Source organism: Alligator sinensis, unplaced genomic scaffold (assembly GCF_000455745.1).
Source record: "Alligator sinensis unplaced genomic scaffold, ASM45574v1 scaffold737_1, whole genome shotgun sequence".
Lineage (NCBI taxonomy): Eukaryota > Metazoa > Chordata > Crocodylia > Alligatoridae > Alligator > Alligator sinensis.
In genome coordinates, this window is record NW_005841930.1 from 1,601,137 (window position 1) to 1,628,488 (window position 27,352).

The 27,352-nt window shown below is 42.8% G+C and overlaps 1 protein-coding gene across 4 annotated transcripts in view; it reads left to right on the top strand.

Annotated features, from left to right (window-relative positions):
* The first annotated feature begins 2,218 nt into the window (after positions 1-2,218).
* FYN (FYN proto-oncogene, Src family tyrosine kinase) overlaps positions 2,219-27,352 on the top strand; it is a 170,163-nt gene continuing 145,029 nt past the window's right edge. For 3 of the 4 annotated variants that reach the window (XM_025198835.1, XM_006019470.3, XM_025198837.1), the window contains exon 1: positions 2,219-2,239. The gene's annotated coding sequence lies outside the window, so the exon portion shown is untranslated. The remainder of the gene's footprint in view (positions 2,240-27,352) is intronic. The other variant, XM_006019471.3, reaches the window with a different exon arrangement.

Sequence of the window (27,352 nt, forward strand, 5' to 3'; positions counted from 1 at the left end):
TTTGTTTTATTTTCTTTTTATGGGCTTTGTTCCAATCCAAAACAAAATCAAGTTCTGAATCCTTGAATTTACCATTAAATTAATTCGTTTTTCTAGTCACCTCTATTAGCATTCTTTTCCTCAGAAATTGGTGCATGATGTGTAGCTAAGGGTATCTCTTTGTTTTGACTTTGGATGTTTGTTATAAATTTACAATAGTGTCCGCCCTAATTTTCCCCTGTTTTAGATGAATGTAGCATTCCCTGAAATATGGCCTGGAATATCACCACTGGGGATGACAGCATTTCTGACCTTGTAAATAAGTGTATCCTGTATCGAGACTGACAGTTCCTCATTACGAATGTGATTGAATGGGATCACTTGTTCCTTTCGGTTACTAGAAAAGATGTGCCTGAACAAACAGACCTGAAATTTGAATCAGCTTGGATCCAGGTCCAGTTGTGGTGGCTTCAGGATTGTAGCAGACCTGCAGTTTCTCTCTCCATAAATGAGACACCAGATGACATTTAGTAAAGACTTCTCTACTTAGGTGATCCCTGTAATTTTAGGCTCCTAACCATAATATGTTTAAAAAAAAATACAAGCCTCCTGGGTTTGCTGTTTGTCATAGTCTTTAACTGTCCCAATGAATTAAAACCTTTCAGTCCAAAGCACAAGAGAATGGCTTCTTCCTGGTTATCTAAGCTTGAATCCTTACAGTAGGCTGACTGGCTCTCTTTTGATTCCTTTCAAGGAAATTTGTTTCCTGTTAACTGAATTGGCAACATGGTAAGGGCCACCTGCCAAACAAACCCACTTGTTTTAACCCTTGTTTGTTCTGCGCAAACTTTTGCTATGTGAACAATTGGACTGGAGTTTCCTTTTGAGGAGCCATATAAGAGTTGAAGGGTGCTCTTGGACAAAACAGTCCTCCTCCCACAACCTCTCAGAGTCGGTCTGTCATTTCACAGAGCCCATTCAGATATTACTGACGTGATGAGTGCCAAGCCATTGATTTTTCTCCAGGGTGGATGTCAGGTCCTACTTGTAAAAGAAGATCGCCACCGTTCATGCCAATTAGCACACTAATGTGCACTCTCAGTAGATAATTTGAGAAAGAATTGACATGAAAACTAAACTGACTTTCCTACCCCTGTACAGGGAGAAGGCACCCTAGCTAGGCAGGGGGTGGGGGGGATGCACTATTGTCTCTGCTGTAAGTGTTTTCAAGAATAAATAGAGGACTTCTCAGCTGGTGATCTTGGGTCTCTCATGACTTATTAAAATGTCCAACACCTGAAGTATTTTTGAACTCGGGGAACTGTTTGTGTTTCTTTTAGTGAGCGGTAATAATTGAGTTGACTGAAAACAAAAGTTACATGTTTCCTCAGCTACAGAAGGGAGGATGTGCATTTGTATTCAGCTATAAATATACTTACAGTCCCATTCCTTGCCCTTAGTGCTATGCTGACAGAATCCTAGAGATAACTACTTGGCTTCTTAACTTACTGAAGAGACTGTTAAGACTGCAGTGAGATGAACTTCAAGAAATCGGTGCTTTTAATGATGTGTAACTACCACAGTTTCTAAGAAGAAAGGCACCTCTTGCTAACTAAGGAAAACTGAGCTGGATCAGTACCTTGGGTCAAGTGTATGGAGTAAAGAAGCAAAGAGCTCGCTGTATCTTCTTCCCTGGACCTCTGCTCCACCTCTTCACAAGGCACTGTTGTCCGGGGGACAGATCACACCAGTACCATCTGGTGAAAGGAGGTGGGGGATACTTGCCTGCTCATTTGGCAAGCCAGCTGGTTTCCTGAAGTAAGGAAACACACCTGGGAACAGAGGATGCTGGGGACCATTTTCCACTCTCCCTTAAGTTGAAATGTCAGAGTGGACCAGCTCTCTTCAGACTGAGAGGGAGTCAATGAGCGGAGCTACACAGGAGCTCTTTGAAACGGAGCCTGCAGACAGTCTGTGTGTGTGTGTGGGTATGTGGGTGAGCGAGGAAGAGAATGACAGGCATAAATTTCACAAACAGACTGTGAGACAGCTTTGAGGAGGAGGTGGGTGAAATGGAAAATGTGATAAGGGAGGGAGTAAGTGCTGAGGCTAAGTTTCTGAACACACACAAGGGAAAGAAAAAGGAGGGAACAATGCATCCTTAAAACAAGCAGAAGGATACAGCAGAATCTGTGACGGAAACGAGTGGACTGAAGCTGGGAAAGTGAAAGGAGGTTTTGGCAAAACCAGAGGAAACCTAGTAAGTTCATTGAACAGGACAGTGGTTAACTAGAAATACTAAAGTTAGACATAGTAGTAAGCTCTTCATATTTGGGAGGTATGTTCTTTTGGAATATAGCTCCTTTGGATATAGCATGTTTGAGCTGTCATACAGGTATTATTAGATGGGCAGTTAGAAAGGCTTCCCTGGCTGTGTGGATTAGGGAGAAGAGGAGGGGAGATAAAAAGAGATGAGTACACATGGAGAGTGTACAGGACATGAGAACAGATTGAGGTGAACACCATGAAACTGAGCAGAAGAGCCAGCCAGCAGACAGAGAGGGAGAGCAATGGGGAGACCTATAAAAATGAGAAAGTGAGAGTGAGAAGAGAGCTAAGGGAAGCGTTGGGGATGGATTAAACAGAGGTGGGGGGGTGGGGAGAGTTGTGAATGAAAACTGTCTTAAAGGTATAAAGAAGTTGTTTATAAGGTTTAAACTTTCACTAAGTGAACTACATCCTCTGCACACAGGAGAAAAGGGAATGCCTATGTTGTTAACCAGGCCACCTGGTGAAGTTCCAGTTCCACTAACTGTCGCACAGTTTCAGCTGAACAGAGCACTCTTTACTTTCTGCTTTGAGTTTCTAGTGCTGTATGAAAACCAAATGAAGTATTCCACCTCTACAGGGGCTCCCTTTCATTAATAATTGAATGGCAAGAATTTTTGGGGGTGATATCCTTTTATTGGACCAACTGTGTAGTAGAATTAGACAAGCTTTTGAGTGCAAGACATTTCTCATCAGATGTACATCATCACTCTTCATTCAGTGGCAGCATTACTCTTGCACTACCATTAATAGCTGAAGTCTTCACTGTGCCCTTGTCTACTGTCTAGTAGATGTTTAAAGAACTGTTATCAGTAAAAAGTTTTGAGAATGAGATGAAAAGTGCTATAGAAATGCATCCGTATGAAAATGATGCTTGAAATATTTTCAGCTTTTTTCTCTTGTCTCCAATCCTAACCTTTTACTTACAGATTTATATGCAATTAAATGTTCTGCAAGTTGAAACTACTCCTTTTAATTAGCAAGCATAAGAGATTTGGTGATATGAACAGTTTTGGGGCATAGATTTATAAAAGGTGCTTGAGTTTTATTTTGTTTTGCTTTTGTTAGTGGCTAGGAGATCTGGCAGTATATGTATTGACTAGTGGGAATGAAATGAGAGTTAAAAACTGGGTATCTTAACCAAATGTGGAATGTAGAGAAAAGAAAGACTAAAGTGGGATGCAAAAGATAGTTAACCATTTGTTAATCTGAAATTTGGCAGGGTAGATGTGCACATTTTGTAGGCTAGCTAAATCAGATGCATAAGCTTCTGTAAGCAGCAACTTACTTCATCAGATGCTGAGAAGGGACTGCCATGGAATGGAAAATTGAAGGTTGCTTTGAAAGGTGGGTGAGAAAGGCAATGAGGGTTGTTTTGGCATAAATAAGGGGGATCCAGAAGCATCTTTCCAGAATTTGGGATCAGAGTTGTCATTTAGGAGTTGTATTCAAGCAATATTTGCATCTGGGTTGTGGAGAAGTGGTTGCTGCTAGTTATGTACAAAGTGGTCTCTTGGGTGCTGGAGAGCACTTTGGACATGGAGCAGCTTGCATATGGGGAGGGAGGCATAGCCTGATGTCCTCTTTTGTAAGATGGCAGCTGCTAGTAGGAAAGAATGGGAGGGGAAGAAAACATTGATCTACTCGCAGCCTTAAAAAGCTGAAACTTCTTCAGGTATTTCATTGTGACTTTGTGTCACTTTTAATTGTGAATAGAACATTGTTTTAATATTTTTCTGTAGACTGTTTTGTTTTTTAAATGTAACATTTCAAGCCACTAATTGTCTATCAGCTAAAGCAGCTGGCAGCATTTCGTATTTATTTTAGTTGCCCAAATAATCATGAGACACTCAAAACAGTGTATATTTAGAGGTGATATTTTTATTTTCTTCTAAAAATGAGATGGGAAGGAGGCGGGGGGGAGTGGGAAAGAAAAAGCACTTACCATGTAGCAGATGACATACTTTTATTAAATTCTTATGATTTTACGGGTTTTAACTAGCTTTTACAGTAGTAACTGTTACTAATTTCTCTCCCTGCTCAAAATGTCTTCCTGTTTTCTCCCATCTCCAAATTATATCAATTTTTTTGAGGGGGGAGGGAATTGACTTCATAAAAGACAGGGAGCCCTTTAATAATTGAAGAAAGTGAGGGTAGAAAGCAGTGATAGCATGGATGATAAAGATGATTGGAGACAAAGAGAGGTTGTCAAAGAAGAACCTGAGGCACTGGTCCACCCAGAGTAATGAGTACAGGTAGTAGAACAGTATTCCTTCTTTTCCCCCTCTTCTCCCCAATCTATCCACTTCTTCCAGTTCTAATTTAACATGTTAGCTCTTACAAATGAATGTTGATGTTAAGGGCAGCTGCTCCAATGTCCTAGAACAGTGCTTCCCAAACTTTTCCTTATCATGACCCCATTTCCTCAGCATGGCCCCTCACTCCCCACCCACAGCCCCCTGCCCTCCCCAGCAGTGCCTGAGCCCTAGCTGCCACCCATGGGAGGCCAGAGCTCAGTGCAGAGCTCAGCTTCCTCCCCCCCCGACCAGCAGCACTGCTGGAGTGGAGCCCATGCAGGGAGAGGCGGGGGGAGCATGCAGGCTGCCCTCTAGAGGCTTGGGCCTCCCTACCCTGCTGCCCTTCCTCCGGGGGCTCCGCGGCTCAGTGGGCAGGATCCAGCATTGGAGAGAGGGAACTCTGCCATGTCTGCCCCCTGCTTACCCAGCAGCAGCATGGGCACGACTCCATGCCACTGCCATGTCTCACCTTGATACGGCACTCCCGCCCACAATGTGTCCCACCCACCGTGCCACAGAGGCAGCTCCTGTCTGGAGCTGGTCTGGCCCAGCTGCAGCCCTGCACCCCACTGTGGGCACAGAAAACTCAGGGGGCATGTTTATCATTACCCCATCTGCTGATGTTGCAACCCCATTATGGGTCATGACTCTCATGACCTACAGTTTGGAACTGCTGACCTAGAGTGTGTAGTAGAGCAGTGTTTCCCAATCTTCCTCAGCATGGCCCCATTTATGGCCCCATTTCCTCAGAATGGCCCCTCAGTCCCAATCCACAGCCCCCCACCCCTATGACCTCATACGCTGATGTTGCGACCCCATTTGGATTTGCAAGCCACAGTTTAGGAATCGCTGGTGTAGGGTGCATCCCAAGAGAGTTCCTCAGGAGCAACTCTAAAACTGGAGCAAGGAGCTGATGCACACATTGATCTACATGCATTACAAGTAATGGTAATGAGTGAGTTTGCCATTTAAAATGTTAAGCTTTAGCTACTTCTGGCTGGAATACTTACTCATTGCTGCTATGATTTAAACTTTGGTATGATGATGAAGTAAAAATTTGGGGGCTTTCCACCTGAGAGAGTAAGGTGCTATATTCTGGCTTTTGAAGCATTGTCTAGTTCTGACTAAAATGGCAGGGTTTGGCTCTAGCCAGAAAAAACATACTTTTTTGCAAAACTAGGTAAGGACTTGAGGGTTTAGGATGCCCTCTCCCCTTCCTCCCTTCATATTAGTGTTCAAATACTTGGATGCAGCCATCTGAAAAACTTGCATTTATTCTCTTAGAATTAAAAATAATACTTCTGCACATGTGTACAGCTCAAGAATAAATATATTTTGAGCTACTTGAATTCTTAAATGTATTTTCAAGATAAAACTACAGAGATAATTAGAAGTGTACTTGTGTGACTAAGTCCCTCTTCCCTCTGTTTTGAATTTGGCTCATTTTAATGCATAAAATATCTGTATAAAGCAAGCAGATACTGTGACTCTGTATGGGTTCTCGAGTTCTGGGAATCTACACCCACTGTCTGCATTAATGACAAACGGAGCTCACTGTTTTTAACTCTCCCGCAATGAAAATGAGAATCTGCTTTTTAACGGGAAGATGGTGTGGAATTCTGCCTGATATGGAACATTGTTTAGTGTATCTTGTGCACGTAATACAAATCCTTAATGAGAGAAACCAAAATGTCTGAAGTTGCTAAACTAAGACAGAAATTGCATGTGTTGTATTTAAACTTCCACACAAAAATGTCATTCTTTATACTTCTCTTCAGGCTCTTTAAGTTCTTTTATAGGCATTATTAGTTAAGCCTCTCTTCATCCTTGTGTGGTAGATGTAGCACCCACTACATTGAAACTGACAGATATATGGCAACTCCCTTTGTGACTATGAGTTTATCAATGACTGAAGTGAAAACCTACTTTAACTACCAAATCATCCATTCTCTTATCTGTTATCTAATATTAGTGTTACTGAGAAACTGGTCTGAGCAACAGATCTCTGCCATTTTTTTTAAATGAAGTATATTATGACAGCATTCATTAGGTTTAATTACTTGTATAAAAAAGCATGCATAAAGTTTGTTGGAAGGGTACTGCTAATGTTGCAAAAATGCATACTCAAACATGGGGAAATGCCAAGCATGCCTCTAATGCAGAAGCCACCCTCGTCACCAGATTTCAAGTTCATGTTTCCAAGTGTGTGGATGCTAGTGCTTTTCCAAGAAAACATTACAGACGACTTCTTTTTTTAATCCTGTTTCTGAAAATGGTTGAACTGCTTTGCCTCCCATCTTTAAAAAAAATAAATAAATCCAACTTAACCCTGTAAATTCAACACGGCTGCTCTTAAAATTAGACAAATGGTACAAGCGGTTGAGAAGAGTACAAAATGGGAAGTATCAGATAACCTTACTAGTAGGCTTTACCACTGAATTTTTTTAAAATTTGAAAGCAACAAGGTGCAACTTTTGGCTGCTGGTATTAAAACATGTCCTGACAGTATGCGATGTGCAGCACGAGTAAGAAGTATACTGAGGCTGAAAAACTACTTGTAGCAGGAAGTTATAACAGAAAGTCAACTTGCAAGAAGGCTGTGGGACAGTATTGGAAGTATCCTTCATTTATCTCACTCTTTCTCTGAAATTTCTACCACAATGTTGTTATGTATTTAAGAGGCTTTTGTGTTAATCATGAGGTAGGATGCTTAAGAAAACTGCTGAAGCTGATTGACATAGCACTACTGTCTTCACAGACTTGAAGTAATTGAAATATATGAGGGGTTTTTTAATGTATTTTGCAGGTAGGGCAACATTTGTATTGGGGAATCTTTGTTGAATTTAATGAGTACTTTGCAGAACTTGATTTAATTGAGATGTCTTTCTTGTTGAATTAACATCTCTTACTGTCAATAAAATCTGTGCAGGACCATACAGTATCCTCTCTTGTCCATGAGACATAAATAGAGCAGAAAACCTGCTTTGGTAAAATATTAATTTTGATGTTGGACGGATGAAACAGTATATCAGTTTTCCTCTAGTACAACAGCAACACTGTTGGAACTGTTCACTTTTTTGTGGGAGTGTTAAGGTGTTTTAGTTGAAAAGACAGGGATGCAGTTGGGGGAAGGAAGGGAGTTGGAGAAAAATTACTCCCTGATGAAATGGTTTCGTGATTATCACCACTGCTATCATCCTTATCACTCTATAATTTAATAAGAAAAGGAATTGCAATTCTAGGTGGGACTTGAGGTCCATCTAATCTAGGGGTCAATCTCAAACAGTGAACAGCACCAGATGATTCAAATATGTACAAACCCATGGTAAGCAGACATGTGATAATTCACCTGGCATTGCTGTGATCTTTATTAAATAGAGTCTTGTTTAAGGATAAAGTTTTAATACCCGTGTCAATATTTTTGTTAACGTAAATTATAGTTTATCTGGAAACTTGTCACCCACAGAAGTAACTTGGAAAAAAAAAAGATCTTGCTAAGTTACTAGTCTACGCTGACTTCCTGTGGCAGTGAGCTCCACAGTCTGATTATATGTTGTGTAAAAAAAAAGTATTTTCTTGTACTGGTTTTGAATTTGCCAGTGTTTGATTTTAAAAAAAAATTTTTTTCCTCCCTTTTTCCTGTGTGGTGAGATCAGGAAAACAGACTCCTGATCTACTTCACTAATTCATTCTTTACCTTAGAAAGGAGTTGAATGTTGAGGACCTGATGATAAAGTGTATATAAAATCAACAGTCCCAGTTTGTAATGCATTTTCAAAGACTTCTACTTTTCTTTTTGTCTTTTTTAAGCTGTTTTTGACCCTTGACAATGCTTGTTTCCTCAACCTAGGCTCTGGAGATTGCTGAGGAAGGTGCAGTGCACAGCAGAGTGCTCACTGGCTGTCTGCCCCACACTCCTCTCCTTCCTCTCCATTGCGACAGCAGGAGGTGAAGAGCAAAGCACTGTGGGATGCCAGAGGACTGAGCAAGCCCTGGCATGCTCTGTGGAGCATACAGATGTTACACTTCTTCAGTTGCAAACATCTGCCCTTCATCATTTTAAGTGCTTCAAAGATGTTTGAAATACTTCAAATTTTACGTGTGTCCAGGGCCCTGATATTTCATCTGATGCCATTTTCTGATGCATAATGCATTTAAAATATAGTGAGGGGAAGAGAAGAAATGACCATCCCTAATTCTAATCACGTTATTAAGAGGCAAAACCTGGGCCTAAGGAGAATAACCCCAGACTTTTTGCTTCATTCCTAGAATTACACTCATGTGGCTCTTGCAAGTAACTGCAGCCAGTGGAAGCACAATGGAGAAGCCAGCCGAATGCTTCCAAAACAGATCTTGCTTTGAGTATAATAGGTTTTAAGTTGTATGGTCCTATAAATAAGAACTGTGGTCAAAGCTTGTAAAAGCTTCAAAGGACTTGCTTCCACTTCAGAAAGAAGTTTATTTAGCTTGAAAATAATCACAGAGCAAACCTAGCCATGACCTGTAATTTTTATGGATGGAGTTTAAAGTATTTTTAGCAGTTTGGGAACAGTTGATAAAATTCCAAAACTGCATTTGTGTTTCATATGTATCTGTACTTGTGTTACACATGTACCTCCCAAGTTCCTGAATCTGTACTTGTACTAAAGAGCACTGTGATTATTCAATGTTTTCCTTTTTTTTAGACCTTGCTTGACAATAGTTATATATATTTCTATTGGACTTTATATACTGTGTAGAAGTTCTCCACTGTCCCATGTTCCCTTCCTTTCCTCCTTTTTTGGGTAACTTTATCAAAGTGCACAAGACTTTTTTTGATTTACTTCTGTTTTCAAGTAAAGTATATGCTGGGTAGGGGTAGGAAAAGGAATGAACCTAGAAAGTATCTGTTGTAACTTAAGAACCTAAAAGTAAAGGTATACCTCACTAAAAGAGTGCTACCTGTGGAGACTCCAGCTAGTACTTTTTTTAGTGACTTCATGTCTCAGAACTCCTGAAAACCTTGCTCAGCAAACTAGCTTTGTTATGGCAGGCAGTTCTATCTTTCTAAATGCAAAATTCACTACCTAGTTTAGGGGTGGGCAATTATTTAGGGTGGAGGGCCACTCAATGAATTTTGGTGAACTGTTGAGGGCCTCACCCCTTGATAGTTGCCCCACCCCCTGGTTGTCATCTTGAGATCAGAAGTCCCACCCCTAAACCCCTGACCTTTGCCACTGGAAGTCCCTCCCTTTGCTGCCTGGAAATACTCCTTTTGGGAGGGGAGAGTTGTCATCTTAGAACCAAAAGAAAACCAAATCATACACTAAAAGTCAAACACCTACTATAATGCATTTTTAATTTTATTACAAAAATATTTTTGTCATGATTTGTGTTTGCATACTTTATATAGATTGCATAATAACTCAAAAATAAATTCTTAGTCTTGCATATTGTGGGAGGTTGGAGGTTTGAGTGTGTGTGCGTGGTGCAAGTGGGTGGGCAGGCGGGTGGGCATGTGCATGGTGGGGTGTGGATAGAGGGGGCATAGGGTATGTTGGGGGTTGTGTATATATGGGGGGTTGTGGAGCAGGGTGTGAGTGTCCGGCATTTGTGGGGTGTGAGGGAGGGCCAGGGAGTGTGGGGAACCCCCCTGCAGTCCCCTCATGGCACAGCAGCAGCAGCAGCAGGCAGTGGTGCTTAGGGTGCTGCCCAGCACAGGCGCTGGTGCCTGGCAGGATTCAACTTCAGCCAGTGCTGCCCATCATAGCTAGAGGCACAGCCTCTGCTGGGCAGTCTCTATCACTGGTGCCCCTAGCCATGCAACCACTGCACTGGAGCCGGCTGTCTTCCCTGCCCCGCCAGGGGAAGGCACCTGGGGCTTCCCTCCTGTGCTGTGCAGCCACAGCATGGAAGGCGGCTGGCTCCAGCACATGGGGCTTCTCTCCTGTGCTGTGCAAGTGTGGGGGCTGTGTGTGCATGGTGAGGTGTGCCAGTGATGGTGACGGCTGGGTGGAGGCTGTGCCTCTTGCTACAACGTGCAGCACTGGCTGGAGGTGCGCTCCACCGGGCACCAGCACCTGTCAGACACGAGCGCCCTGAGCGCGCCCACCTGCTGCTGCTGCTGCCACCACCACTGCCTGCTAGGGCTGTGCACCATGTGGGAGTGTGTGTGGGGGGGGTCCCCATACCCCCCTACCCTCCCTCACACCCACACCCTGCCCAGCTGAGCTTCATGCTGCCACTGGCCTCCTGGGCGCAGGCTCCATGCTGTTGCCAGCTCCAGCCCCACACTCTGCACTCCTACCCAGTTGCAGCTTAGCTGCCACCCCTGCCTCTTCCCTTATCCCCCTGCCACTTTCCTACCTGCTGCCCAAAGCGCCTGGGAGGCAGGGGAAGCAGAGCAGGTCCCCAAGGCCAGCAGCAGGGGCAGCAGCAGCAGCCCTGCCTGGAAGCTGCATACTGGCCCGGTAGGCCCCTTCTGCACATGAGGGTAGGAGCGAGGCTCAATAGACTATGTCTGCAGGGGGGTGTACATGTGGGTGCCTCACTCCCACCCTCGTGGGTGGAATGGCTGGGCCGGATACAATTCATTGGTAGGTGCTGCGGGCCAAATGAAAGTGCTTAGTGGGCTGAATGCGGCCTGCAGGCCATATTTTGCCCTCCCCTGACCTATTTGCACTGTATTAACTGAAGCAATTTTCACTGGGTCTTTTGCTCAAACCTTGCTAGTATAAAATCTGGAAAAATGCTAGTGTTTGACAGTTCAGAATACCCAGCACATTCTAATTTTCCTGCTTCTGTCTTCAGACACAGAAGGAGTGGTGGTGGGGGACTATTAACTCTTAACATGCAACTATGCTATTAACTCTTAACATGCAACTAGAACACATTCTAACTTTTAACACTGCTTAATATTCCACAGATTTTAGTATGGTCTGTCTGTAATGTGTAACATCATCCTTATAAAAACACAAAGTGGAGTCCTTAATATAACTAACTTTGTTTATTAAGGTAAAAAGGAAAGCTTCTGATCCTGCTAAGAGTAATTTACATACACAGTGGCCACATCTACACATGACACTGACTGTGCAGTAGCCTGAGACTACCGCGCAGTAGTGTCGAGTGGCAGAAACCATGGTGCAAAGCTACTGCGCAGCAGTACAAGTTATAGACATGGGATTCTATCCTATCCTATCACAGTAGTCTCGGGCTACTGTGCAGTAACTCAGGTATAAACTTGTATAAACAAGTACTAAATGACTGTAATCAGTGTCTCATGTAGACATGGCCACTGCTAGTCATAAATTTACTTCTGTTAAACTTGCATAAACTCCCAGTAAAACCAAGTAGGAATGTTCAAACTTTTACCAGAAATTATCCTAGTGTCCTTGAGAAGAACCTGAGGACCTCTTGTTACAGGTAGCACTTATAATCTAGTAACTATGTTAAAAAATAAAAGCTTTAGAGTAGGGGTTGGCTATGTTTTGTCAAAAGGGTTGAAATGACTCAGCTCCGGTCTAGTGCCTGTCCACCTCCAGTTTCTCCCTGCTACCAGGCTGCAGCACAGGACAGAGAGCTCCCCTTCTATCAAAGCCCTGAGTGCCTGGTTACCGTGCAGCACGAGTAGAGCCCCTCCCCTTTGCAACCCCCTCCAGTTGCCACAGCTCTGCGGGCCAGATTCAACGGCTCTCCAGGCTGTAGGTTGCCGACTGCTGCTTTTAGAGGAACTGGAGTAACTTCAGTTAATTGGCTGCAAAGCTGTATACCATCAAATTAACTTTTTATTGATTTAAAAGAAGAAAACCCCACAACCAACTCTTTAATGGGCTTAGATCCATTGTGGTATGTTATTAAATGACTTCTAGCATTTTCACTGTTATTCTCCCTCCTTTATTTCAATTTTTTTGTCTTTTTTTTTCCTATTAAATCAGATATTTTCCCCCTCAAAGTTTGGATAGGAACCATGTCTATAACTTGTTCAACAGGACCCCAGTCACTAACACTCTGAGCATTATTGCAGAATTCCACTGAAACTACATTTTGTTAGAACATGCTGTTGTCAGAATTGATACACTATTGCACAATCAGGTCAGTATTCATGGATTTTATTTTTTTAAGATTAAAATTGGGAAGCATTCTGACAATATAAATTTATGCTTTGGTATTTTCATATTAGTCTATTTATTTGAATGCAAGATGAGGTTTTTCACCTGAATCAGCATGGGGGGAAAAGCCACTCGTCTTGTATTCGCATACAAGGAAACCTCATTTAATACACTGTCTATCATTTAAATGGCTGCCAAAAGCAACATGTGCTTAGTAATGGAAACCAAGTATGAAGTTGATTAAGTGCAGCCCATACTGAGCGTGACTCTAAACATATGACCCATGTTGGACAAATATTTTGATAGGAAACTACCACAAGGATAAATTAGTGCAGCCCATCTGAATAAGATGCATAGTGGTGCCCATTGCACACAGTCCCCCTCAGCGCTGACTTTTTCAAGCCATGGTGAGCCACTACATTGAATGCATTTCAACTTCCTCTTCACTGCCCTGCACCTCATTTGCATATACATATTTGGAGGATCCCAGGACTCGTAACAAGAACACCTGGTTCCAGTCGTGAGTGGGGAAGCTAATTAGCACGTGGATCCTTTGAGGGGTAGATATCTGGGGTATACATGCATACTGAGCAGTGCTGAGCTGTGCTGTCACCATAGCTTGAAACACTGACTCTGCTGGGGCCCTGTCAAATGAGCTATATGGTAAATCATGAGCCTTTTGGCTTTAGACTTACAGCATGCCTAGTTTGCCTTATATCATGGGTTGGTAATGCTTTTTGGCAGAGTCCAAAAACACTCTCAACCTTGACTTGTCTGATGTTGGTATGCCAGGAGCAGATGGTGGGGGAGCCACAAGGGGCCTGATCCTTGTTGTAGCAGTACAGCCCCAGCCCACTTCCCCACTGTCCTCCTTGAGGTGCACATTTTGCTTGGCATGTATTTGTGTGCCATACACTGGCACCTGTGCCAGGGATTGCCCATCCCTGTTCTATATATGAGTAGGTGCAAAAGTGTGCCTATGGAGTACTTATGCTAGCACTTGTAGAAGTTTCAAAAAAAAGGTAAAATGCATTAATTCTGGATGAATTAAGTCTATACATGCCTGTAGATATTTGCCTGATTTCTACGCAAATTACTACAGGTATGTTTATTTCAAGGCTAGTATGTTTAAATTTGCCCCTCACTTCCATGTGCTGAGGGAGGTCAGGTTCTGACAGTAAGGAGGGGGAAAGGGCTATATAGAGCAAAAGTTAGAGGACAGCAGAGGGCAAAGGGACCATCTTCCACCCTAGATTTATTTTCCCTGCCATACGCATCAAAATTAAATACAGTAAAAGTTCTGTTATCTGGCACCTTGCAAGCCGGCATGCTCTACTAACTGGCATGCCAGCTTGTAAGATAAAGAGAAACCAGAAGTGCTCACCGTGACACTTCCGGTTTCTCCAAGCCCCCATGGCTGGGGGCAAAGCAGCCTGCATGGCCAAGCCTCCACAGCCTGGGGACATAACAGGCTGTGCGGGACCTGCCTCCCTGTCAGGTGCTTAGTAATGTGCTTAGTAATGGAGCCCCTGCAGGGCCCCGCGGGAGCAGCAGCGATGCCATGGGAGGGGTGGCGATGCCACAGAAGAGGCAGAGGGACACCCCAGATGCGGCAGGAGAAGCGGCAGCCAGGGCCTCTCAGTTAACCAGCATATTTTGTTATCCAGCATTCCCCGTTCCCGTGGGATGCCAGATAACAGAGCTTTTACTGTATCTTGGTTAGGCCATATAAATATTTTTTTCAGAAACTTATTTTATAAATAATTTTGAAAGTTTTCAGTTGTTAATTTTCTCACATGCCCAAATTTCAGTTTTCTAAATGTGTCATCTATTGGAATTTCCATTGTCAGCACAGCTCTACTAATAAACAATAATTCTGATGAATACCTGTTCAGTGGCCTTTTTAAAAAGACTTACTGATTATTGGATCACTGCTAGGCAAATGTGCTGCAAGTGACCCCCCTTGGTCATCCTAAGAGAAATACCAAGAGTAGAATAGGCATGGAGAGTCGAGGCCTTCTGAGTCCTGAAGATGGTTCCTTTGCATATGGCACCGTGACTGGGGCAGTGGGTGAACTGGTTTGGATTGTACCCATTCTTGTCAATAAGCTTAAATCTCTACTCCAATGGTTCTCAACCGTTTTTGGACTTTAGGCACCCCTCACTGGACTTGAGGCAGTGCTCCATAACTTTTGTGAATGGAGTGGTACCCAATTTCAAAAACTAATTTATAGATTACAGTACTTACTACTTGGCAGAGAGGTCTGGCAGTGGGGATGGAGGATTGTCTTGGCAGAGACGAGCCTAAGTCTGTGCGTATCTGTTTGCTTTGTAACACCTCACATCTCATGATACCCTTCAAAAGATCCATCTGCAGTCTGGTCCAGCAGAATCCAGCAAGCAACACACTGTCTTCCTAGGTGTTGGGGGAGTTGGAGGACCTCGTTCCCTTCTGAGAAGCCACAGCCTATACAGACATTTGCTTTATCAGGAGAAACTTAAGGGAATGATTTAACACTGGTTTTTCCCAGGTTATTTTTCTTCTGGAGTGGCCATTTTTACTCAAGGAGAAAAAACCTGAACACTTATACATTCCTGGTTTCTCCTGGAAGAGCCATGGCACTCCCAGGAGAAACTGAGTGTACAAGGCCTAGGTATAGCTTTTAGTTAAGCAACTGAACTGAAAGAAAATTTGGTTCAGATCGACCTGGATTTAATTTTTTTCATTGTTCTCACAAAACAAAAATTGAAATTTTCTTGGCATAGAATGGCACAGTCAATTGGATGTGAAAACAAATATTTCATTATTGGGCACTTGGAGGGAAATCAAAGGCAAAATTCAGAAGGCTGGTGACTTTTGCCCCTTTATCCAGTAACTCAAGTTTTAGGTTATTTGCCAAGTATATGAAAGACCTGAGTTTAATTCCCCCCTCTGCCTGGGGGATGTGAGTCCACATCTCCCATCAGGGTGTCCTTAGCATGAGGCTGTAGAGTACTCTGAAGTAGAACGCTCTCCACATTCCTTGTTCTTATACACTGTTCTATTTTGTATGAATAATTTTTAAATTTTTACTGGAGCAAGGATTAGATGTTTAATTATTCAGGCAAAGTGGAACAGTATAAACCAGAAAGAAAGGATTCTGCACATCAGTTGAGTGTCTTAACCTGAGCTAGTGGCTAAAGAGGGATGAATGATACTACCTCCACCACCATCTGCATTCTGTAACTCTAGCTGCTCCCTGCCACACTCCACTACCTAAAGGTCCTGTTCCAGTCCGATTCATGAGCCATTTTGGGATAAGTAAAATGGTAAGTGTACTGCTTGTCAAAAAGAGACATTGATTAACTCCTGTTATGATGTCATTGCTAGTCACAAGTAAGTCAGAGTCCTCCTGATTTCTAAATTGACTTAATTTATATTAAATATAAATATGGTGTTTTTCTGTAACACAAATAATAATAGCTGTATGTGGTACATGCAAGCTAGTCAATTTAAAATTCTGATGGTGTGCGGTGAGGTAGGAACACTTGGATATCTTTTTCAGACTTAAGATTTCACAACCTCAGAGCAAAGAAGTTTGTCCTTAACAGGAACTTAAGTTCAGTAATTTTCTGTACAGAATTACTTCTGCATGTAACTTCTATTTTTTCCATGCTTTTCCTAATAAAAGGTAGGCCAATTGCATGCAAAGCTGCATTAAATTTAAAAACATTTCCTTTGATAGCAGGCTTTCCCCTAACTTATGAATTTCAAGTATTTACAGTTTTTCTACATCTAAAGATTGTCACATACCTTAAGTCTTGTGTTTGTTTTTAAGACAATTCCAATGGTAATGATTTATGCTATTTGTTGAAAAAATATTTAATTATTGTACTAATTAAGCCAGATTTTTTTTCTGTGTCCTGCTATATACTATATGACTACTTGTTTGTTTCAGAAGTGAGGTTCTAGGTTGTTTTTAGTAGCACTTTAATTATTTTTTGAAGCCAACATTTCTTTTCTGTCTGAGACATATATTTTTAATTTTTTTAAGTTTTGAATGGTTGTATTATTAAACTTAACTGAAGGCTAAGGCGTGTAATTTTGTTTTTAAATTTTAACTACATTGACAGGCACGATGAAGAGGAATTAAGCTTTTGGCTAAGCAGACTTCAAGACTTTGTATGAATTTTAATACATAGTTTCATCCTTTTTCAGTTGTTTTCAGCTGAGAAATTATCTTTCAAGACACTTATTATCAATGAATAGCTGCTAGAAAATTACAAAAAAACTGTCTTGGAAGACGAAATTGAATTTTACCTGCATTTAAAGATTGAATAAAATTAATATAAAATATGGCAGCTAGGAGTTCTAGCTGGTCAAAAGATGTATATTGCTTTTAATGTCTTGGGTCTAGAGCCAATTTATATGTCTAAAAAATATGTGGGGTCAAAAAAACATGTGGTCCATGGTCTGTGGTACAGCAATGTCAATTTTCTAGGTTTCCATTATCAAATGTTAGTGCTAAATTTAGAATACGAATACTGGCAGAGTATTTTAATGCCTGTCCTACAATTCTGATGACAAGCCTAACTCAGACTAGCCTTCAGTGCTCTTATCTTTTTTAAATGTACAATCCACACTTTAATTTAATATTTTGGGGGGTTTTGTACCTCCTAATTAAGTCACCACCATCTGTGAGTGTTTGTGCTCCTTGATCTCTTCAACCCACCTTCCTGCCTCTCAGCAGTACCCACATCACAGCAACCCACCTCCCTCCCCCTATCCTTCCCTCCCCTTTACCCTAGTTTTTGTATTTAAGCTACTTTTATTGTTATTTGTTACTCCTGCTCTCCTCTCCACAAGTCCATTCCTAGCACCTGACAAAATGCTACCTACCAAGTATATGCCTCTCTGAATGAGTTAGAAATAGGCATCTGTTTGTCTCATGAGACAGTAAATTACATTGAGTGAGACATCGGCTCACTGAACGTAATCTTAACTTGAAAGATAAGTGAAGCTGGAGTGACAAAAGTATATGGAGACACTGAGCTACTTACACATCAGTGTCCCCCTCTCAGCATTGCTGGCTTAATCCAAAGGAAAGGCAGGTACCAGTACATTTGAAACCAGCTTAGCTGGTTTCCAGGAGCTGCTGGAGCAAAGGAGATCATCTATTTGTCTGTCTACTGGGGCTCTACTCTTAGAGTTAAAGAACCCAGTCTAACCTATCATGGAGTGGACTTCAGTTCCCCAACTTTCTGGTAGCTTTTCCTCTGTCAGGGATAAGACTAATACTCTTCTCTAAGGTGCTCTTCTGCACCAAGCCATTGGCACCCTCAAAATTGCCAGGTTGTTTAACTGCCACCCAAGCACTTGATAACAGTCACAAGTAGTTTCATCTGCTGCATGAGTTAATGTCCAAGGGCATCTTTACATGTTCTCTCAGGATGGAAGGGGACGCTGTAGAGTGACTCCATACTCCTGGAGCCACTCTAATTAGAGTGCATGCAGCATCTCGTGTATCAGCATCCCATGCTTCAAAATGGCAGCAGGGGCACTCTAACTAAAGCTTATTTGAAGAGCTTTAGTTAAAACACTCCCACCACCATTTTTAAGTGCAGGGACTCTGACTATATAAAACTATATAAAACACAGTGGCTGCTGGTGTGCGCTAATTAGTATACTCCGGCAGACTCAGTTAATTCAGTCTGCTCTGATGCGCTGTAATTATTAGGGCTGCGCGAAGCTTCGGTCCTTGATTCGATTCGGCAGAGATTCAGCCCTCCAAATCTGAATTGAATCAGGAGACTGTTTAATCTCTCCAAATCGAATTGGAATCCTTCGAATCAATTCTAAGAGATTTGGAAAGATTCAGTGATTCAGACATAGACACAGCTTTAAATGGTTTTTTCTACATACCTCTAGGTAGCAGGCGGCTTGTGAATGCTGTGATGCTGGGGCAGATGGAGTGTCCCACAGAAGCGCGGGGGGCTCCCCAGCGCGCTCGGCAACAGACCCAGATGTGGACCAGAAGCACTTTTGGTCCACTTCCGAACACACGAGGGGGAGGGAGGGCTGTGCCCCCCCCCCCCCCCCCCCCCCCCCGGGGTCTGAGGGAGGGCACCTGGGGTCCCCCCGTGGCCGATTGCCGCGCAAGAGGGGCCTTCTGTGTGCTCCTTGGAGGACCTGGAAGTACTTCCAGTCCAATTCCAGGTTTGCCACTGAGCATGCGGGGGCCCCCCCAACACTCCTGTGGGACAGTCCATCTGCCCCAGCATCACAGTATTCACGAGCTGTGCTGGTACCTTGAGATATGTAGAAAAAGCATTTAAAGCTGTGTCTATATCTGAATCACTGATTCTCTGAATCAGTATGAAATCTCCAGGTTTGGATTCGGCCAAATCAAATTGGGATCAGTGATCCGAATCAACAAATTGAATCACTGTCCCCGATTTGGGCCGAATCCAAATTGAATAGGGCCCATTTCACATGTCCCTAGTAATTATGACAGTGGCTTGTTTGGGATTTAGCCCAGTGGAGCTGTGATATGATTGAAGCTTCTAGATGCAAGCATTATCAATTTATTTATAATAAACTAATTCATGGTCTAATTGCACATTCCTTTGTTTACCAAATATGATCACTCATGTCCACTGGCATTTTAGACATGTAACTTTAAGACTGAGCCCCCTCTTTTGTATGAGACATTACAACCCAAAACACAGATATTCAACTAGATTTTCAGTGTTTCTTCATGACACAGTTGACCAAGACTTTATTTGTAATTTCCAGATATAAATGGATAAGCACAGTTCAGTTACCTGATAATGAGTAAGGCAGGCTATTTGTCATGGCAAAATAAAGCCAGATAAGTCGCTGCTTTGTAGTGGCAAAAAAGCTAGAATCCTCCATTTTTATTTTTTTTAATCTCTTTTAAATAAATACTGTTTTCAATTATATATGTACATAAAAATGCTAAATTGTTGTTAGCTGTAAAAATTTACCTAGAAATTTGGTAGAATATATTAAATGTTGTTGTTCTTTTTAACTGATAAAAGTCCTAATTTTGTTTAGGTTTATGTAGACCCTGTCACTTCTAAACACATTTTTATCAAGCAGAGGAAATATTTCAGGATTTAGAAAGACTGTATCAGTCATATGATCTAGAAGATTTTTTCAGTAAGATTTACAGTAAGAGCTAGGAGCTCTTTCTGGCATTTTGACTGTAAATTCTGAAGCATGAGATTTGTAACTATTTCAAAAAAAGATAAAAACTCCCATAATTCATGACAGCATAACAGACTACCAAATCCTTTGCTATTCTGTTTTTTAAGTCTTCAGAACAATAGAATGTGTTGCTTGGTGTTCACTGCAGTTAATGGAAATACTTTCATTTGGTTTCAGTAGATTTTTAGATAACTCTTGAGGGCGGAACTGCCTCAACTACAGCTTTTTATGGTTTTCTTCCTAAAGATTTTTATGCATAGCATAGATATAAACACATACAGCTAGTTTTAGTTTAGTTTAATTTGGAAGTCCATGCAGAACATCAGTAGTTAACAGCTCTGTGTCTGTGCTGCATGCACTCCTCTGTGTGCAGTGACATCATAGACTGAAGAATAGATTTGAAATGAAGTCTTTGGGTGTGTCCTGATAGAGTTCAGCTGCAGATGGGAAGTTCCTTTCCTGTGGAAATTCGATAAAACTAAAAAACAAAAGTCTGTGACTTGTGAATCACTAGATCAAGGTTGAGGCATTCCATGTTTTTTGTATGGAGTCCTGTTGAACCGTACCTTCTTACTGGGCCTATTGGGTTTCCGCTATGATTTACTACTTCAGAGCAAAGGTTTTTGGGGATTATATTTAATCTGACTTTTTGTTTGCTTCTATCAATGTTGTTGTTCCGAGTTTGCAGCAAAGTATATCCAGCAAGACCTTTTGGGGTCTGAGGCTATATAACATTTTTAGAAGAAATAAACATATTTGGGGGGTCTACTACTCACCTATAATCATGCTTGCTTGTTTACTGAACAGAGGCCTAATCCTGCAGTCGTTATTCTGACAAAATTCCTATTGACTGTAACATTATTTATTTTATTTGTTCGGAAGGGGGGCATAAAAACTGAATAAAGGTTCAGAATGGCTGAACCATAAGAAAAGAAAATAAAAACAGGGAACTGACATGAGGACTGAAACAGCGTAAAAGAGAACTAGAAACAATGCATGGCACACAAGGAGCATGGGCAGCCTTTGTGCATGGCATGTAGCAGATTGGGGAGGAAGCATGGTGGCAGACTAGGCAGGGAGCACAAGGCTGCAAGCTGAAAGCAGAGCTGGAGATCAGGCAGGGGATGGAAACTGGAGTGGTACTCAGTGAGGATGTGGGACTAATTCATGGTATGCCTGCCAAAAAGGTTGGCCCTTACTAGACTACACCCTAGCAGGGGGGAGGGGTTCAGCATTTTTAATGCAAGTACCCCTTCTGCCTCAAAGTTTCAGCTCATGTACCCCTTTATTTTTTTCTTGGCTTTAAGGGGTTGGGGGAGGCAGATAGAGGCCCCCGTGGTGAGGGAGGGAATGGGGGTGGGGCAGGGGTAGGTGCTGCATAGCTGGTGCGGAGTGTGGGATGGAGTTGTGAGAGTGGTTTGTCTGGGAGGTGTGGGTGGGGGAGGAGGGGGGGAGTTCCTTGGCCAGGTGGGCAGGGGACAGACTCACACAAGTGCAGACACACGCATGCAGGGGCAGACACACAGATGCGTGCATGCAGACACAGAGACAGATAGACACACACACACCACACACACACCCCCAGCAGGTGTGTGGTGGGGAAGTGGCAGGGGAGAAGGAAAGGGCTGGAGGGGGCCAGATTGCAAATGGCAGGGGGGGGTTCTGTGCCCGCTCCCAGGAGCCGGACCGGGGGATGGTGAGGGCAGCGGTGCCCCTCTGCGGGCCACACATGCACCACCCGGGGGGTGGAGCTCACACACGGTGGCTGCCACCATCCCAAGCCAACCCACGCCCTCACTCCCCACAGACACACACCCAAGCAGGTAAAAGTGTGTTGGGGGAAGGGGTGGGGCGGGACAGAGGAAAGGGAAGGGGCTTGGGGGGGGAAGAGGAGGGGAGGAGAGGTGTCTGTGCCTGCTTCCAGGAGCAGGTCCAAAGGAGGGTGAGGGCAGCGGTGCCCCTCTGCGGGCCACACATGCACCACCCGGGGGGTGGAGCTCACACACGGTGGCTGCCACCATCCCATGCCACCACTGCCGCATGCCATATTGCTTTCTCATGGCCAGTCACACATGCAGCTCCATGGGCTGGTGATAGGGGGTGCGTGACGTGTGGGATGTGTCAGCAGCCCACAGAGCCGCATGTACAACTGGCCACAGAAAAGCAACACGGGGCACAGCAGTGACGGCAGTGTGTGGCAGTGGGGGCCACTGCATGCGAGCCCCACCTCCTCCCCCCCTCAGCCAGCCAGGTGACATGTGTGTGGCCTGCAGAGGAGCACTGCTGCCCTTGCCCCCCGACCCCCACCCCCCGGCCCTGCTCCTGGGAGTAGGCACAGAGAGCGAGCTGAGGGGGGCGGAGAGGTGCTGCAGTGTGCCATGTGGGCCAGCAGTGCCCAGTGTGCCCCTGTCTTGGGTAAGAAGCAAAGTATGGGAAGGCGCCAGGGGAGATGCCACCGCTGTGCCCCAGGACATGCTACGTTCCCTCTCACGTGTACCTCCTACGGCCTTTCTAGGTACTCCTGGGGGCGCATATACCCCCAGTTGACAATCCCTGAACTAGACCATCAAGATAAAACAGCTCCAATAAACAACATCTCAACTTAGTTTTTATTTGATTAATGTCTGCAAAAATAGGATGGTCTTGCTGCACTTCCAAAAGATATCCAACATAAGATGCATATGTTTATATCCATTTGGGGACTGAATCCCAAAACAGGTGTATGAGAGGGAGGAAACCTTAATTTTCAATAACTTAAAAAACATCATCTGCTTTTTGTCAAGGCTTTGGTTATGAATTGGTTTCTTCCTACTTTGACAAAGTCTATTGCTATATTTAGAGCGAGGTTCTTTCCCTTAGATCATTTTATGTCAACAAAAGGGAAATATTTTCATAATTCCCTAGACATTCTAGTTACCATTCCATATATGATTCATAATTTCATGTTTAGATTATTCTGTATAAAAAGTAAAAATCTGTGAAGCCTCAATTTTTGTGAGTTACTTATGTCAGTCATGCTGTAGAATGCTGCCTACGGTAGGTGACAAAGTAATTTGATTTTATAGTTTGGTTATTGTTCAACCATATGTTTTTGTGTAAATACATTGTATTATTACAACTATATCAATACGCATAATGTTTAAACAGCTATTTTAATAACAGGTTGAGATTAAAGTTCTGAGCTGGATAAGGTGGTTTGTGATATCAACCATTATAATATGACACACGTTAATAAGCCAATGAAATATTTTCATGCTGGAGACTAACACAGTATTGTACACAACTAGCTCTTGTTGAGCTAGCCTGTGTCTTCAGAGTGTGTAGAAGTGCAAAAGGAATCAGAACTCTTGGTAGAGGTGATATTTTTTTATTAGACCAACTACATATTTGCAAAAAAAAGTCTTTATTTGCAAGTTTTGGGGCACATGTGCCCTTCGTCAGGCATAGGAGAGTGCAAAGATTGTAATATTTGTCCTAGGTGGAAATGAACATTCTTATTTTATAGGAGAGCTGAAAGGTGGTGTAAGATCTCCTTGTTGGAAAAGTTCATTTTGTGCAAATTAGGCTCAGATAAAATTTAGAGTAGTTTATTTACCTCAGAGTTGTCTGATGGCCAGCAGGATGTTGAATTATGGTTCCTTCTGGTTTCGATGTTTCATATTTCACAGGAGGATGGATTGGTGGAAGGCTCTCCTGGGCAAGGAATTTCTCTTATTTTGAGGCAGTTCTGTGTTCTGTGAACATGCAAATTTTGGCTCAAAACAAAAGGCTGGAGCAGGTGTCAGCTTTGAGGTTTCAAGGTGTTGAATTTTGCTTCCTTCTTATACAATTACAAAGTTTTCATTTCAAAACAGCAAATTTTGATATCTTCCGTGTTTCAGGGATACAGGCTGTAGCTGTGTTGCCTGTAGACCAACATGGCTACAACTCGTATCCGTAGAAGTGCAAAGACATTCTACTTGTTGGTGATAGGAAGTTCATCCTTGCAGTGTCCTTACCTTCCAGTACCATAAAACTTATCTGCAGCAGAAATGCTGGTGCCAAATCCCTTGAAATTCTAGGATTTCAGAAATAAAAGAGTATGATGAGCAAGCATCATGCTTTTTACTCTTAATGTAGTGACTTCATGCATTGTGTATCTGGGATGGAGGCTTTACTCTGGGCAATTTTAATCCAGGTATTGTTGGATACAATGCATATGTAAAAATGATAGTTCAAGTGATGCATGTAACAGCAACCAAATAAGCAGCGTTTTCCATAATTAGGGTGGCATTTCTCATTGGGTTTATCTCACCATAATTGAGGAATTTGTAAAACACCATTAAATTTGTCTATTAAAACAACATGTTGGAGTACTCTAAGTTAGAAATTAAGTGCAAACTTTCCAAATACATATGGATTTCACTCAGATAAATCTATATCTGAAATGGAGCTTTTTTCCAGATATTGTAAAAAGTCTACAGTGGCACTGAAACATTACCTAATGCCTTGGAACTCAGACTTTTTTAGAAGGCTATTATCAAGGGTGGGCTCTTCTGGTGCCCGTAGGTTGCTTACCAAAAATAAATTGCTGAAAGTATGGTTGAGTAGGATGGTGGTTTTGTAGGATGGTGATTTTGTTTTCTGTGGAGTTATTGCTCCGTTTACAAGGCTGTTGGCTTTGTATCTTTCATTCTTCATATACACAGGGACTTACCACCTTCTCCAAAAGACTGAGTCAAAAATTGAAATTAATTTGTTTTTCATGAGATGTTTAACTGGAAAACTAATGCTGAGGGGACCAGATCAAAGCTAAAGTTACCTAGGGGTAACTGAATTTTATACACTTGGCAGTGTAAGTTTTTGTCCCAGCTGAAATAGAGATGAATTTACATTGCTTGCTTCTATTTTTAAGGAAGCCAGCAATTTTAAAATTACTAGAGCTTCCACTTCATAGTTTTGTTAGCATGTATTAATGGCTCCCCTGAGACATGGACAAACAAGTCTTTCTGAAAACAGTTTTGTTTGGATTTAGCAGTAAAGGTTTGAGAACTGGTGTCATTTTGTTGTGGAGCTTGCAGTAGACTTCGAGGGGTTTTGTTTTTATTTCTGTCTTACCTGGTAGCCCACCCTGCTCTCACCTGTCCCCACTGAGGGTATCTTTCCTCCCTCCCACCTGTCCCATTCCACCCCTACCCCTGCTTTCTTCCCCATGACTTTTACAGTCACGAATAAGAGGCTATAAACAGTGACATCTCCCCAACATCAAGGAAGGCTGATGTAACGTCTCTGGAACAAAGCAGCGTGGTTCCCAAGACGACAGCTTGCTCTCTCCTTCACCTTGGGGACTATCTGCTTCTGCTGAAGCTTTTCTATCTCATAGCAGCCAAAGATTGTGTGTGCCTCATCTTCCAAATCATGTCAGCATCTCAGGTTAACATTGTGGTGAGACTACTGTTTTGTTAGGAAGCAGTTAAGAAGAGCATGACTTCCTTTATCTTCTCTCCTCATATTTTATTCATTTGTTGTCTTCCTTTGTGTCCATTTTCAAACTCCTGGGTGCAGACACCATATATTTATTTCTGTATTATTTCTATCGCTATGGGGATGGCTTAATTCCATAATAGAGTTTCTAGATGCTACTATACTATAAATTAGTGGTTCTTAACCCTTTCAGATGCAGCGTTCCTCTTGTTAGACTCAAGGCACCACTCCATAACTTTTGTAAACTGAGAAGCACCCATGTCAAAAATTAATTTACCATATTTACTTGAAGACAAGATGAGGTTTTTGGAGAAGAGCTGCTCATCTTATATTTGCATACAAGAAAATCATATATTGTCTATCATTAAACTGCTGCCAAAAGCAGCATGTGCTCTGTAATGGAAACAGACTATGAAGTTGATTAAATATCATCAACGTTGAGCATGACTATAAAACACATGGCTCATATTAGGTAAACAGGCTGATGGGAACTTTTGTTTGTTTCTTTGTTTGGTTTTTTTTTAAGAAATTGTATCTTTAACCACCTGTCAAGTAAAGGTTGTGGTTCACTTGACAAACTAGAACACATTTTACCAGTTAACCTATTGTAGTCCCATTATAAAGCTCATACCATGTGCTCACACACCCATCACCATTCAAGTACTTTCACTCGTTGTCATCATAGTTGTCCTCATCATTGTCGCTGTCCTCACCATTGTCCTTGTTTTTTTCTCTTCAGAGGGCTTGCCTCTGGAAAGTCTATGCCAGGGCCCTCTCCAACATATGAGGTCTGCCATCTCTTTCCTATAATCCTCTTGTCTTCCTGTAGTACTAGTACATTTCAGTCAGCCTCATTTTAATACAGTCCTCAAGTTTGGGGTCTCGGTGCCTGTTAGGCCAGGAACCTGCTCATATTCACAGGGCATACCTAAAGCAAGAGATGAACTGGATGAAGTGAGCTATCAAGGCCCCTTGCTGTTTGGTCAGGTGCCCATAGAGCAATAGGTTAGTGCAGCCCATCTGAATAGGATATATGATAGTACCCATTGTGTTCAGTCCCCCTCAGCACTGACTCTTTTTCAGGTCATGGTGAGCCACTACACTGAAAATATATATGAAGGATCCTGTTCCTTCATGATCCTGAAAAGTCTGAAAATTTATCACCAGATGGGACCCCAAACAGTTTACCCCAAATCCCTCTCTTACCCCCTCTCTGCCTGTTGTATATGATTAGCGTGGCCCCTCCCTCTATGAGGTGAAACCAGACTGGCTTGCCCTGGGCCTTACCTGCATATAAATTTTAAGAGGAGCCCAAGACATGTGACAAGAACATCTGGTTCCAGTCATAAGTAGGGGAGCTAATTAGCACATGGTTCCTTTGTGGTGGGGGAGGGTGTATCTGGAGTACTCGCACATAATGAACAGAGCTAAGCTATGAGGTTACTATGTCTTGAAACACTGAGTCTGGTGGCATGGGCAACGGGTGCCTCCTGAGTCGGGGGGGGGGCACTTGCCCCCCAAGCAGCCAGTCAGTGATGGGGGGGGGTCTCCCCACAGCCAGTTGCATGCCCAGAAGGGCCAGAGGCGCTTTTCCTGGTACCCCCACTCCCCGGCTGGCACTCTCAGTGGAGGCACCAGTGCTCCCATCGTCTAAGCAGAAAACATGGGCTGTCAGGGGGTGTACCAGCACTCTCAGGGTGGTGCACATGCACCCCCATGCATCCCTTGTGCATCACCATTGTCTGGTGGGGCCCAGCCCAATGAACTTTGTGGTAAATCATGAGCTGTTTGGCCTGACCTATATATAAGTAAGTACCTGGCGCAGGGGAAATACCATGACTACCAAAGTGGTTTTCCTATTGGTAGAAGAAAACTGTGAATGTGGCGGGGGGCAGTACCCTGACAAGATAATGCAATTAAAATGGCACTGTGTGGTGAAGGGTTGCACCCTTGTCTGCTTGCGGACAGGACACCCTACGAGAGCCTCA